The sequence below is a fragment of the Cervus canadensis genome, chromosome 12 (assembly GCF_019320065.1).
Source record: "Cervus canadensis isolate Bull #8, Minnesota chromosome 12, ASM1932006v1, whole genome shotgun sequence".
NCBI classification, from domain to species: Eukaryota; Metazoa; Chordata; class Mammalia; order Artiodactyla; family Cervidae; genus Cervus; species Cervus canadensis.
This window is the reverse complement of record NC_057397.1, coordinates 14,791,966-14,808,149: the sequence shown is the minus strand read 5'-3', so window position 1 is coordinate 14,808,149 and position 16,184 is coordinate 14,791,966. Positions and strand designations below refer to the sequence as shown.

The 16,184-nt window shown below is 39.0% G+C and overlaps 1 non-coding gene across 1 annotated transcript; it reads right to left on the bottom strand.

Annotated features, from left to right (window-relative positions):
* Window positions 1-14,762: 14,762 nt before the first annotated feature.
* LOC122451525 lies at window positions 14,763-14,867 on the bottom strand. The gene has a single exon (XR_006272429.1). It is a non-coding gene; the product is annotated as a U6 spliceosomal RNA (small nuclear RNA).
* Window positions 14,868-16,184: the final 1,317 nt, after the last annotated feature.

Sequence of the window (16,184 nt, the reverse complement as noted above, 5' to 3'; positions counted from 1 at the left end):
AGTGACTCATTGAGTTTCCTCCACAGCTAGAAGTGTGGGTAGTGGATTACCTGTCCAGTTCACATGCATGACTAATTTTTGATATCAGTGAACTGTTCTCCCTCTCCTGAGAGAGCAAAGTTCAGTGAGGTAGATAATATGATAAGCATAATTAGAGACATGAGGATTCAGGTGGATTTTCAGAACTGTTAACATTCCCAGAAAAGTTCATTAAAACCAACTTCTCACCCAACTGAAAAATCCCTAATTCCATATTCCTAACACAATATTCTTGAACATCTCTGAAAAAAGGGGGTTTATGAAGCAACTGTTCCTACTGCTTAAAAATTTTAGTGTTCTTCCATATCAGGGTAATTTGAAATTTGCCCCTTTGTCCCTTCTACCCCTGGTAATTGTCTTTCTCTCTCAAGCTAGAGAGACTGAACACAATCCCACTTCCACAAAAAGATTTCTGCATACTTGAAGATTTCTCATGCTTCCATTTGCATTTCTGGTTCTTTGTTTCTTCAGCCTAAAACTTTATAGTTCATCAGCTGTTCCTCTCTGAAAAAATTCAGATTCTTGATTACATGAATGTCTTCTCCTGAATGTACTCCACAGTTTTTTAGTGTTTCTCTTAGGCTATGGCATCTAAATCTGGAAAAACCTAACAGTGCATGTGTGCATGTTAAGTCACTTCAGTCGTGTGCAACTCTTTAGATCCCATGGACTGTAGCCCACCAGGTTCCTCTGTCCATGGGATTCTCCGGGCAAGAATACTGGAGTGGTTTGCCATGCCCTCCTCCAGTGGATCTTCCTGACCCAGAGATCGAACCTGCATCTCTTATGTCTCTGCATTGGCAGGTGGATTCTTTATCACTAGCGCCACCTGGGAAGCCCCAATCCTAACAGTGTTAAGCTTTTAAAGAAAGGGTAGATAACTCCACAGTCTTGCAGTGGAATTTTCAGTCGCAAAGTCTTCTGTGCCATGCGTCCTCTGGGAATCCACTTAGTGGATTCTTTGCTATTGTGGAAAAATGAAACAATGGCCCTGTGAATGTGTTGCTATGTTTATTGATGCTAAAGGATGCTAGTATCATTTTGATTCTGTACATGAAAAAGATATTCACCCACACCTCATTCCCTGAAGAGTCAACTCCCCAAATCTGCCAGAAGGTTAATTCTTGTAACATATTCTTCATCAACTACCTCATGTGCCAGTCCCAATCCAGATGGCATTTGGCTTAATACTTTATTAGCTGACAGGATGGAGATCCCTGAAAGTGAGACTTGTCTGGCTTCTCTTTTATATACATTTGACTAATTTTCAGTAGCCTAATTAAATGCTTCTGTGATTGACAGAAGCTGGTGACAAGAAGATCTGCTGCTGGAACTAAATATTTTCAGTTTTCTCTTCAAGATATTAGATATCCAGAACAATTTTAGAGATCAGAAATTTGGTGAAAGTAGGACATCATTTATAAAAAGGATATGAATGTGAAGACAGCATCAGAAGAGGCCCCTGACTGGGTAGAGGAAGAAGCCCACAAAAAAAAAATGGACAGAAATGGTCCTCTATTTACTCTGCAGGAAATAAAATTCCCCCAAACAAATGCACAAATACATCCTTGAGTAAATACCTTTACTCCGGCAGTCAGTCAAAATCAACACTCTTTTCGGAGCCCTACAACACAGCATGGAATGATGTAGTGAGCCCTGACCCCAGAATCCATAGATGTAGGTGTCTGGTCTTACTCTGGTCTTACTCTGCCTCTCATTTGCAAAGCATGTCAGCCTCCTCTTCGAACTTCAGACAATGTTAGCTAGCTGCTTACCAGTCTCAAGAATTATTGAATGAGCTCCATGTTTTATGGGTGGATGAAGAGGCTGTGAAATGTTATAGAAAGGTGAGACATTAACAACATCAAACTCTGCCTCATACAATTATTTGTACACACTACCCACTTGAAGGTAAATGCTAAACAGCAGGAATTGCTGTCATTTCAGCCTCCTCTGTATCCAGCATAGTATCTGACATGTAGTAGGAACTTGATAAATGTTTGCTGAATTGAATTCCATGGAACTGAATTACTAAGTTGCATCATCTTTGAGGGCAATTGTAGAATCTCACTTTACATCATCACCATCTCCTTGCTGAAAGCTGACATGAAAAAGTGTCCAATAAATGGTGAGTGAATGAATGAATAAATTGAGAGGACCTGGAAAGATGGTTTTCAAATCTGAGTGCACTTTAGAATTACCTGGGGTGCTTTTAAAATCAGTCTCTGGGACTCTGCCCCACAAATTGATTTAAAAGTTCCCTAGGATATTCTAATGTACAGTCAAGGTTGAGAAACAATGACTTTAAACAATAAGAAAATATAAGGAAGACATCACCTTCCCTTTTAAACCACTGTAGGATTTATATTCTTAAGTGGAATAAAGCATTTTGAAAGCCTATGGCACTCTAAAATGGAAGCACGGTGCCGTTACTGCTTTTTAGAAAATACTGTCAAGAAGCAGTTTTCTCGACTATTGGCTGGTGGACCTCCTGGCGGTTATCACCTTGGCAGATGTTGACCTTGCTATAGCAGAGCTATGAATGCAAGATCAGCTATCAAGGCTGTTGCTTGGGACTTCTGCTTGGCCCCAGTTTTCTAGGAGGCTGTCACCTTATGGTCACTCTGCAGTGACCATTACAGAAGCTTACAGAAATCATACTCATCTCAGACATCCATAGGTGTTTTTCTCTTGCTCAAATTACATGCAAATCCTAGTGGTATATATTCTGGTATTTCTAGAAAATTAAGGAGGAGAGGATTATGGATGCTCCTTAGTGAAGAGAATGCTATAGATAGAATATTAACACCAGGCATGATATAGAGGTTACATAAGCAAGTAATTTATCTGTCACTGTTGAATAGCAAGTGACGGACATCAAGAGAGGACAATGTACTCAATAAGAAACCAAGATTCATATCAAGGGGAGATGTATTGGCTCTGTCAAACCCATTATAAACCTTATTTCCATGAAGGAAAAAAAGTAAATCAGTAACATGACCATAATTTCCATTTCACAGGTAAAAAGACCGAGGCTTCAGGAGCTAACTGTCTTTGTCAAAGTTGCATGGCCAACAATTAGATGAATTTAAACTGTGAACTGACTTTATAAGCCAGTATCTCTTGAGAATGAGATTTCTTTTTATTCTAAAAGGAAAAATTCAAGGACAAAAGTCAAATTTCAAGATTGGACTAAAGTGTGTGTTTGTGGGAAACAAAACACACACACCCCCACATTTTCTAAAACCTCATAAAAAGGACTAGTTGGATGATAGAAAGTTTTGCTTCATGAAAAATTGTACTTTGTAATACTATTAAAGAAATGCAATAGACAAGACTCCCTGGTAAAGGCATTTGGAATTTAAATATGAAGTATGAGTTACATACTGCACACTAGCCTGATGTTTCAAGCAGATTAAATGTATGAGAAGTGAAAAAGCTATCCCTGGGAACATACAGACCTGAGTTTGTATGTCAACTCTTCCGCTGTGAATTGTGAAATCTTGCAGAATTTTCTTTAACACTCTAAGTTTCAGTTTCCTCATCTGCAAGTAAGAATGAGAATGACAACTTACTAGTAATTCTTATTGCTATTGAATGAAAGAATGTGTACAGACTGAGGTCCTAAAATAGGAAGCACCAAAATATTAAATGAATGAATGAAGAAGAGTTTCCCTTATTCTATGATTTTTCTGACTGTTTGGCTAACTGATCACTTTGCTAATGAGTGGGGGTAAAAATTACTTTGATATTGCACCTCTCTAGATGTCCATGATTTTACAAGGATTCCAAAAAAAAACCATTTGCATCATCAGAAAAAAATATAAAGGGATATTTTGCAGCTAAGAGGAGTTGGAAAGTTTGCTAAATGAATCAGTGTAGTCATCATAGTGGATTAAATTTCACATTTGGACTCAGTATTAGGAAGTAATTTATTGGAACAACAGCTTTAGAGAGCAGGCCAGTTCTCGGCCACCAAGAAGGCTCTGTTTTTTGATTTCCACCTGACTGGGTCACAAGTCAGCTTGTACCTAGAAAGAAGAAACTGGGCTTCAGTAACCACAAGACATGCACTCAGAAATCACTGTTTATTTCAAAAGCTGAGAGACAAAGGCTTCCCAAAACATCTCCCCTCCAAACACTAGACATGAGATACTGAAGAGGAAAATTTCTACTGAAACTCCCTATGAAATATTTTGTCTGTCTTCCATCTTTGAATGTAAATGCTTGGTTCATCTCGTTCCTTTTTTTCCCCTCCAGCACCTAGTAGAATGAAGGAAGCATTGTGTTCATGCAATGAATAAGGTTTAAAGAAACTACTGTAAGCTGAGTAGTATCTCTGTTTACACAACACATGGGAATGGGAAGACTAGAGATAGATGAGCAAAGTCTTTAAAAATGAAATCATCTGTTTTAAGAACGGAGTCTAGACTCAATGACATAGAATAGTAAAAACTATTGGTAATCAATTCTAATCTGTAAAATAGAACACAGTGCAAGTTTGATGCATGAAGCAGGACACTCAAAGCTGTGCTCTGGGACAACCTGGGGGGATGCAGTGGAGAGGGAGGTGGGGGGGGGTGGCCCAGGATGGAGAGACATACGGGCACGTGTGGGTGATTCATGTCGATGTTTGGCAAAAACGACCATAATATTGTAAAGAAATTATCCTCCAATTAAAGTAAATCAATTAATAAAAAAAACTGTTGGTAATCAATTCTGTATCAGGTTATTTTAAAGGTAATAAAACACTGCTGCAGTCTATCGGGGGGCTTCCCAGGTGGTGTTAACTTACTTGCCTGTGCAGGAGACATGAGACATGGGTTCGATCCCTGGGTCAGGAAGATCCCCGGAGGAAGGCATGGCAACCTACTCCAGTACTCTTGCCTGGAGAATCCCATGGGCAGAGGAGTTTGGCGGGCTGCGGTCCATGGGGTCACACAGAGTCGGCTATGACCAAAGAGACTTAGCACACATGCACAGAGTATCAGAAGACATCAGTGTCAGCAATGCAAAAGGTGCTCAGCTATGCCTTCTGCTCTAAACTGGCAGAGTGGATATTACCTGTAAGAGGTAGTTTGAGTAGCACAGAATAACCACAAACCTCCTTAACCTCAAAGGATTCCCTACCAGAATTCCACAAAGTCCGACATACTTATTTTTTTCCAGTTTAAATGTTGTCCCCAAGAGGATTCTATTAAAAAGCAAATACATTTCCTTGGGAGAAGCCCTATTTGGCCTGGGTTACTTTGTCATGTGTATATGTTTGTATAAATATATATATATATATATTAATATATTTAATATAAATATATAAATTTATATAAAATATAATTATATAAACTGGAAAAAAGAGTTGAGGAAAGTGGGAAGAAAGGAAGGAAAGAGAAGGAAGGAGAGAAGGAAGCAGAGAAGCAGTCTCCCAATGTCTATTCATCCAGCCTCTAGACCAACCTGTCCAACATGGTAGCCTCCACTTACATACGGCCATTTCAATTTAAAGTTTGCATTAACTATATTAAGTAAAATAAAATATTCAGCTATTCTATCATGTTAGTCTTGTTTCAAGTGCTCAGTAGGCCCATGAGGTTAGTGGTTACCACATTGGTAGTGTAGACAGGAAACATTTTCATCACTGCAGAAATTTCCATAGGTCAGCACTGCCCTAATGAGTTACGTACAGAGAGACTTTATCACCTACTTCAGAAGTAATGGACTTTTTTTCTTTAAGCTGATCACACTGTGCCAGAGAGAGAGCTATAGTGTCTTGCAGTCCTTCTTGGCTTTGACATATAAAGAACTAAGAAGCAGATATTTTGTTGCAAACTGACCTAAATGGACCAACTCAATGGACATAAGTTTGAGCAAACTCTGGGAAATAGTGAAAGACAGGGGAGCCTGGCATGCTGCAGTTCATGGGTTTGCAGAGTTGGATACAACTTAGTGACTGAACAACCAGAACTTACGTGGGAAAAGGTCAGGGTGTGAGGGTGCATGCTAGGTCACTTCCATCGTGTCTGACTCTTTGCGACCCTCTGGACCATAGCCCGCCAGGCTCCTCTGTCCATGGGATTCTCCAGACAAGAATACTGGAGTGGGTTGCATTTCCTTCTCCAGAGGATCTTCCCAACTCAGGGATCGAACCCACATCTCTTACATCTCCTGCACTGGGAGGCAGGTTCTTTACCCCTAGCACCACCTGGGAAGTCCAGAGGACAGGATGGGTCACAGAAAAAAGATTCAGACATGACAAGCCTCTTCCTTAGCAACCCCAGATGAGAATAATTTACCACTGGGCACTAAATGGAAACTGATATTGAAAACATGCTTTGTTCTGTAGAGTTAGTTGACTCTAACCATGTGTTAAACACACGTGAAGTTCTCGTGGCAGAGTGGGATCAGCCTCTCACAAATTTCCTTTGTCATCTTCATACTTTCCAGGTTATAGAACCCCTCCATGTATTCTATTGCTGGGGCAACTGCTGCCTAACCACAGCAATTATATAAGAATCAAGATTATGGAGGCTAGAGTTGTTTTTAAAAAGGTAAGTAATCTGAATTTGAATCCTGAGCTATATGACTCAGCAGTCCAAACTTTTAAATCATACCATACTATCTCTATGAGATGGAAAAAATATCATGAAAGGTTGTTTTAGGCAGAAATAAATGCAGAGAAAACCACAGTAACAAGACCCTTTATATTGCTTTGGTGATACTGGGGAACCCATGACCTGATGGTAGTTACCAAGGCTCAGCACTTTTATGGTTTCTGTGAATTTTAGTATCCTCTTCTATAAAGGAAGGAGGTTGGGCCAAATGATCTTAGACCCCTTTCAATTCTACATAATTGCTTAATACCCAAGATTCCTAAAAAAGTATTCAGTGTGGAATAAGGATTACTTTATTATCTAGTAAAAATGGCTTTATGGGCATATATTATGTTAGTGCTAAGAAAGGACATCACCGCACATTAGCTAGCCAAAAAACTGATAGTTCACAAATTCACTTGGTAGCCAGTTTCTCCAGTACCTGTGGAACCTTAAAAGGATTTTCTAATTAAGAAGAAATTATTTTGAAAAATAGGGCTATTGTCAGTTTCTTCACGATTCATCACTGGAAAAAATTTTGCATAACGATGTCTTCATGTGCATGTGTGTTGATTTCTACCCCTCCCTTTCCCCCAAGCTAAACATGTTTATGCTTGAAGCTGCTTTGTGAATCCCAAGAAAGCATTTGAAGAAAATTAAAAATCTCTGCCAGAAACTATAACCATCACTGAGCTTGGTCATAAACTGTAATTGGAAAGCTGATATTAAGTATGTATCTTTATTACATTTTGAAAGCATGAATAATATATGTAATCATCCAAAGACTGAGCTATGAACCTTTCTTTAGTATTCAAACATAAATGAAAGTGTACTGTATTATCAATTAGTGTCCAGCTCCTTTGGAAGAGTGAGAATAAAATCTGTTAGACCTCAGCTGGTGATTTACATTCTCCAACATCTTTATTCACAAGCCTAAAAAGCAGGCTGGTAACAGTCGCCAAAGCAGTTGCCAAGACAACTTATCTCTGGATTTAGTATTACTGCATCACGAAAGACGCCTACAGGGAATTTAATTAACTAATGCCTCATCCTCCTTGGCCAAAAAAGGATGGATTTTCCTTTGACTCAATGTCCCTAAAGAATGAGATTCAATAGATTCAGGGTAGACACAGACATACAAAACAGACACACACACACGTTCACAGACCCTGGGATTTAATTATAATATAAAGAGGCTAGTTTTCAAGCAGGGTTTAAATAGGATCTGCTGCGATAGTTCATACATGTTTATTGAATGAATGTGAATAGATATGTTTCTTTATTCATTCGTTCATTTTCCTTCTTTCTCCCTCTTTCCAAAAAGGAGTAAGCATTTTAGAGAAAGTTAATTGAAGCAGAAAACTAGTACCACAGGAAAGCTAAATCTGATAAAAAAAATTAATAGGACTCTTAGAATTGTGAGAACTATGTTTCATAATTGGTTCTGAGTTTCCAGGTAACCATGGCAATAATGGAAGTGGAACAAAGTGCTTGCCTTTCAATATTCCTCACAGAAAGAAATGCTTTTACTCTCTTAAATTCTAATTTTTTTTGATGGGGGGTGTTATTTAAAAACCACATATATTTCTGAAATTATATTCCTAAATTAACTGCCATAGTTTGTATGTCATGCTCTGCATGTGCTTTTGTCTCGTTTAATCCTCACCAGTCACCAGTACAGTCCAATATCTGCTGAGCTAGTAGAAAGTACTATAAAACTCTTGTTTAACTGTATTAATTAGTATGTACCTATATTATACTGATGCTGAAGCTGAAACTCCAGTACTTTAGCCACCTCATGCGGAGAGTTGACTCATTGGAAAAGACCCTGATGCTGGGAGGGATTGGGGGCAGGAGGAGAAGGGGCCGACAGAGGATGAGATGGCTGGATGGCATCACTGACTCGATGGGCATGAGTTTGAGTAACTCCGGGAGTTTGTCATGGACAGGGAGGCCTGGCGTGCTGCGATTCATGGGGTCACAAAGAGTCGGACACGACTGAGCGACTGAACTGAACTGAACTGAACCTATGTTACACTTTCATTTTCCCCCCGTGCTACTCCTCTGAATTAATGTTCAACCCAAGGAGATATGGAGTTGAGCACCAAGCTTGTGCACCCTACTGGTGTTCCAGATTTTGGGCATCTTTTGGGCATTTTTTCCCCAGAATGGACAATAATTTTAGTATTTTCTCCTTCCCAAATACCCATTATGAAAGATCTGCATTGACATGCTAACAATTCTAGAGCTGCTTGATATTTTGTGCTTTTTAAACATATTTAGGGGCTTTACTCCTTACAATGAATAAGGGAAAGCAGGTAAATATGGTTTCTCCATATGAGTACTTTAAGATATATGGGCTCTGCTAGAACAAGAGTTTTTTGATCCCTACACTCAGCCTCATACTTCATATGATCTGGCAACTAAGCCATAACTCATACACTTCCAGCACCTTGTTTTGTTCATCGAACTCAGTTATCAGTTCAGTTGCTCAGTCGTGTCCAACTCTTTGCGACCCCATGAACCGCAGCACGCCAGGCCTCCCTGTCCATCACCAACTCCCGGAGTCCACCCAAACCTATGTCCATCGAGTCAGTGATGCCATCCAACCATCTCATCTTCTGTCATCCCCTTCTCCTCCTGCCCTCAATCTTTCCCAGCATCAGCATCTTTTCCAATGAGTCAGTTTTTCGCATCAGGTGGCCAAAGTGTTGGAGTTTCAGCTTCAGCATCAGTCGTACCAATGAACACCCAGGACTGATCTATTTTAGGATGGACTGGTTGGATCTCCTTGCAGTCCAAGGGACTCTCAAGAGTCTTCTCCAACACCACAGTTCAAAAGCATCAATTCTTCAGTGCTCAGCTTTCTTTATAGTCCAAATCTCACATCCATACATGACCACTGGAAAAGCCATAGCCTTGACTAGACGAACCTTTGTTGACAAAATAATGTCTCTGCTTTTCAATATGCTATCTACGTTGGTCATAACTTTCCTTCCAAGGAGTAAGCATCTTTTAATTTCATGGCTGCAATCATAGAACTAGTCATTTGCTAAATACGAAAACAATGATTTAATACAGTTTCAGAATATTCCTAGTTGTCTGCCTCAGAATATAATTTCAAGCTAGTCAAGTTTTCATCTACCCATCAGGTGGAGTTAGCTCTCTGACTTTGTTCTTCATTTCCAAAGTCTGTTGCTGTTGTTCGCTAGAATTAGATCCTTTTGCATTTCCATAAGAACTTTAAAATCAGCTTGTTAGAAATTTAATGCATAAAGCAGGGAACCCAGTGCCGGTGCTCTGGGACAACCCAGAAAGATAGGCTGGGGAAGGAGGTGGGAGGGCGTTTCAGGATGGGAGAACATATGTACACCCATGGCCGATTCATGTTGATTTTTGGCAAAACAAAACACATATTGTAAAGTAATTATCCTCCAGTTAAATAAAATTTTCAAAAAGGAAAAACAATAGAAATCTGAAAACTGTAGGATTTAATCAGTATTCTGTACTGAATAAAAATTCTCAGTGCAAAAACAAAAAAAATCAGCTTGCTAGTTTCAGTCAAAAAGCCCACTGGAGGGAGTAGGCGAGGGTGGGATGTTTAGAGAGAACAGCATCCAAACATGTATATTATCTAGGATGAAACAGATCACCAGCCCAGGCTGGATGCATGAGACAAGTGCTCGGGCCTGGTGCACTGGGAAGACCCAGAGGAATCAGGTGGAGAGGGAGGTGGGAGGGGGGATCGGAATGGGGAATACATGTAAATCCATGGCTGATTCATGTCAATGTATGACAAAAACCACTACAATATTGTAAAGTAATTAGCCTCCAACTAATAAAAATAAATGAAAAAAAAAAAAGCCCACTGGAATTTTGGTTGGAATTCTGTTAAATCTTTAGATCAAGTTGGGGATGACTGACATCTAATAGTATTGAATCTCCCAACCCATAGACAAGGTATAGACAGTATATCTCTCCATTTACTTAGGTCTTTTTAAAAATTATCTCAGCAATATTTCATAGTTCAATGTACAAATTTTATCCACCTTTTGTTAGATCTATGCCTAAGTACTATTTTTATGCTACTGTAAATGACATTTACTGCAGCTTCCAAATATTCAGTGCTAATATATCTAAATCAATTTAGTTTTATATGTTAATCTTATATCCTGTAACTTTTCTAAGCTCATTTATCGGTTCTTTTTTTTTTTTTTTGGTAAATTCCATCAAGTTTTCTACGTAGACAATATGACCACCTACAAATAAAGAAAAGTTTATTTCACTCTTTCCAATCTGGATGTAATTATTTTTATTTTTCTAGACTAATCGCATCAGCTAGAACCACTATTACAATGTAGAATAGAAATAAGAGCAAATATCCCTGTCTCGGCTCTGATCTTTGGGGAAATAATTCTTTCACCATTGATTATAATGTTAAGTGCAAGATTTTTTTTTCATACATGTTCTTTATCAGGTTAAGTTCCCCTTTCCCCTAGTTTGCTGAGGGATTTTTATCAGGATTTAATGTTGCCTCTTCTCCCTGCCCTTGTATGGTTTTTTCACATGCATGCACTGGTCAGAACTCAGTTGAAGACTAACCGGCATCCCCTCTGCAGTTTTTCAGAGATCTTTCTGTATGTTTTTTTCTCTGTAGCACTTTACTCTGCAAACTGTAGCCACTTTGGCTTTCTTGGATTTCCAAGTTCATTTGTCCAACACAGGGAGACCAACACTGGGCCCCTCCTGCCAGAAACATAACCTGGAAACTCTTTCCAGGCAATAGTCTCGGGTAATATCAAGACTCACCTCATCTGTTTCCTATCCCATAGGGATTATTAAACTTTGTTGTCTGATGTCCAGTGTCTTAAAAATCATTTTTCATATGTTGTACCCAGTTTTTTAGGTAATGGCAACCCACTCCAGTATTCTTGCCTGGAGAATCCCATGGACAGAGGAGCTTGGCGGGCTAGAGACCATAGCATCGCAAACAGCCGGATATAACTGAAGCGACTTAGCACACATGTCCAGTTTTTTAGAGTTCTTTCAGGAGAGTTAGCACAGTCCCTGTTATTCCACCTTAGTTGAAAGCAGCGATCTTTCTGGTGAGTTTTCACACTTGCACTTTCTTAGACCTCACGCTATACATAAATTACAGGCTAGGGCTTCAGAATCTGTATATTTTCAAAACCCCTCACTAAATTTATCAACATCCTGGTTTATGATGTACAAATTTATCTTTATTTTATATCTAATGAAACCTGAGCTCTGTGAGGTAAGCTTCACAGCACGGCTAGGACCTTGAACCCAGGTTCTCTGCCCCTTTGGCCTTGACTTCTAACTCTTCCTTGTATGTACAACCAGTGTCAGTGTCTGCTATATTAGCGCTAATGCTGGGAATGCTGATTTAATTTTATGTATTTCAGTAATGCCTAAACATTAACATCTAAATATCCCCAAGACTAACTGTAATATAAATTGGGTTGCTAGTAGAAATTGGATGTTTCTTGCCCTGTGTTAAATATTACATGCTTATACCAGTTAAGGAAGAGACAGTGATCATTCCATTACATATATAATCACCTTCACAAAGAGGAATCCATCAGAATTTGGATGCAGTGAATATCCACCAAGATGGCTATCATCTTTTGTCCTTCATGTGTTACTGGACACATTGCCAAGGTAACACCTCCACAGTAACGGTAATGGTCACTCTTAGACACATTTTCGAACACAGCTGGGCAGTCATTTTCTCGTGATGTCATCTCATAACACTCTAGGCAGCTTTAATTGCTCCCATTCCTGAATGCTTATCAGGCAGGGTACATAGCAATATTCTGGCCTTCTTCACAGTGTGGAAAAATGTGTATTTATATGAGTAACACTTATATCAGTATATTCTCATGTTAACTTTCCAAGGTAACCAATTTCATAGAAATTATTAATTTGATATATCCATTCCTCCTACTCAGTTATTCTAGAAATATTCAGAAATCTAGAATATATGACAATTTACATTATTAAATATGAATACATAATTATAAATACATGTATGATTATATAATTTAAATTGTACATATACTACAAATTCAGTGTTACTTCTTTTTTTCTGGTATTCTGCTTGGGAATATCTAAAAAACAGACAACTGAGTTATATTAAGTTTAATTAATATTAGACAGCATTAGGTTGGCAAATCTCATTTCCTGTGCTGCCAAACTTCTGATTTCATGGGTATCTAAACTAGCTTCCAAAAGGCTGAATATGTGAAGACTTGTTTCCATTTGGGATTCTTTGATAATGAGCACACCCTAATAATACAGTTACAACTCCTTAGGATTGTCTGCATACCCTCTGATTTTATGCCATTGATGTTTTGGGAGACGAAGAAGATCACCCTTGGCAGGACCTAATCCCTCTGCAAAAATGTTAACTCAGTGAAATTTCATCCCTTTGTTCTTCAGATCATCTCCTAAATCATTCATAGCCTGTCAAGCAATGCAAAAGTGAAAAAAATGGAATTTTGTTATAGTTTAACGGTTTATTTTTAAACCTAAATGCTATGTTTCAACTGTGAGGCTTGACCAAGGAGGATTTAAAAGGATGGGTGGGCTTTGTGTACATACACAGCCAAGACAAAAACTCTTCCACCAATACCAGTAGAAACCAGTTGATGATGAACTCAACTCCCTATAACTGAGGTTTAAAAAAATAAAAAAAAAAACTGGGCGGGGGGTGTGAGAAATGTCTTCATATAAAGTTCAGCCCAATCCACTGATTGGAAGAATTCTACCGTAGCAAAGGGTAATCATGGGTATATCTTACCTGAAAGAGGCATTTAAATTCCCCGGCTGGTGGAGGAGGGGGGTGATAGTCGGGATGACCTGGGGCCGGGGCTGTGAGGAAGAGAACAGAGTAGCATCGAGCATGTGTAGCTCGTGTGCTCAGTTGCTCAGTCATGTCCACCTCTTTGCAGCCGCATGGACTGTAACCCACCAGGCTCCTCTGTCTTTGGAATTTTCCAGGCAAGAATACTGTGGGTTACCATTTCCTCTTCCAGGAGAAATGGAAATCCTGACCCAGGGATGGAACCTTCATCTCCTGTGTCTCCTGTATTGGCAGTTGAATTCTTTACCACTAGCGCCACCTGGGAAGCCCATATTATAGTTTGACAAACCTCCAAAGAGAATCTTTTTAACCTTTCATAATTTAACAATCACTGATCCAAACGATGCTTTATAGATCTGGCTATAATTCAAACCATCTGGGAATCTTTTAGAAATCCTGCTATCCAGGTCACTTACAGACCAAATTAAAAATTCTGGATTGGACCCAAGCATGAATGCTTTAAAGAATCATATATGAGAGGTTAGGCCGAGAGGTAGGGGGAAGCGTGCTAACACTGGAACAAGGGTAAGTCCCCAGCTCACATTTGAGTAGCTACAAAGAGCTACTTCACTTCTCTCCAGACTCCTCCCCAACTAAGAATTGCCCTCCAGGGAAAATGTTATCTTTAGCAATTTTTCTTTAATCATAGTACAAAACACATATAACATTTACCATCTTCACTATCTTAAAGGTACAGTTCAGTAGTGTTAGGTACATTCGCAGTGCTCTAAAACTTTTTCATTTTGCAAAACTGAAGCTCTGCACCCAATTCCCTATTCCCTACTGTTTCCAGACCCTGACATCTACCACTTTACTTTCTGCTCCTGTGAGTTGAACTACTTTAGATTCCTTGTATAAGTAGAATCATATAGCATTTATCTTTGGGAAACTGGCTTATTTCACTTAGCATAAAGACCTCAAGTTTCATCCATGTTGTAACATGTAACAGGATTTCTATTTTTTCCAAGCTGAATAATATTTAATTGCATGAATATACCATGCTTTCTTTATCAATTCATCTGTCCATGGATATTGGGTTGCATCTACCTCTTATGTATTGTGAATAATGCTGCAATGAACTTGAGTATGCAAATAACTCTTGGGAGACCCTGTGTTGTATTCTCTTGGCTATACACCCAGAAATGGGATTACTGGATCATATGGTATTTTAATTTTTGAGGAATCTCCATTCTGTTTTCTATAGTGGCTGTATCACTTTTCATTCCTACCAACAGCACACACGAGATTTCAAAAATATGGAAAACTTCATGAATTTGCATGTCATACTTGAGCAGGGGGCATGCTGGTCTCCTCTGTATTGTTTCAATTTTAGTATACAGGCTGCTGAAGCAAACACCAAATAAAAAAGTTTTGAGATAATATTCAGAGCTTATTAACAAACCCCAAATAGATGGCAGGCTGAGCCTCCCAGATTTATTTTTAAAAATGCATGGTTGAATAATTAATTTTATTTTAAGAGGAATCAGATCAATGTCAAAGAAAAGTTACTAACAGGGAGTCCTCAAAGCATTGTCCCATACTAGAGCATCAGCCAGGAACTTGCTAGAAATGCAGATTCTTAGCCCCAACCCCCAGAAACTTCCTGAATCAAAAAATTCTGCAAATTGGGTCCAGCAATCTGTATTTTAGAAACTTTGTAGAGGCTATTAGTGCATACTAAAGTTGGAAACACTCTACATTTTGATTTTATGGATCTTAGAAAGAACATTCTAAGCACTAATACTTTTCCTATTAATGCTTGAAATGCCAATACATTTATTCCTTTTTGTTTTGCTTTGCTTTCTGTTAGTTGTTTGGTTGCCTGGTTGGTGAAACAGCCTTGCTGTAAGCATCAGTGACTTCAGGATAAAAGCAGACTTAGGCAGTATTTCACGCTATAATTCGTAACCACGGTAACTTCTCAGTCATGATGTAAAATGACTAAGTCTGTAGAATGAGAAGACTAGGTCAAGGTTGGCAGATCTCTGCCTTACATGCCACTTTTCCAAAACCCAAGGCAGACATAGCTAATTGATCAAGGCACTCTATACCTCCCATTTAGATAGTCTCAGAATCCTTCTTGACATAGCCCTACCAAAAATTAGTTATATCCTGAAATGAAATCCATTTGCTACCAGATAATCTTAATGAGATTATCTTGATGAGCCCCTTAATGAGGGTGAAAGAGGAAAGTGAAGAAGCTGACTTGAAACTCAGCATTTAAAAAAAACTAAGATCATGTCATCTGGTCTCATCACTTCATGGGAAATAGAAGAGGAAAAAGTGGGAGCAGTGACAGATTTTATTTCCTTGGACTCCAGAATCACTGCAGTGACTGCAGCCATGAAATTAAAAGATGCTTGCTCATTAGAAGATGTCAGAGTTGGACCATAAACAAGACTGAGAGCTGAAGAACTGATGCTTTCGAACTATGGTGCTGGAGAAGACTCTTGAGAGTCCCTTGGAGGAGATCAAACCAGTCAATCCTAAAAGAAATCAACCCTGAATATTCATTGGAAGGACTGATGCTGAAATTTAAGCTCCAATTCTTTGGCCACCTGATGTAAAGAGCCAACTCGTTGGAAAAGACCTGATGCTGGGAAAGATTGAAGGCAGGAGAAGAAGGGGATGACAGAAGATGAGTTGGTTGGATAGCATCACCGACTTGAAGG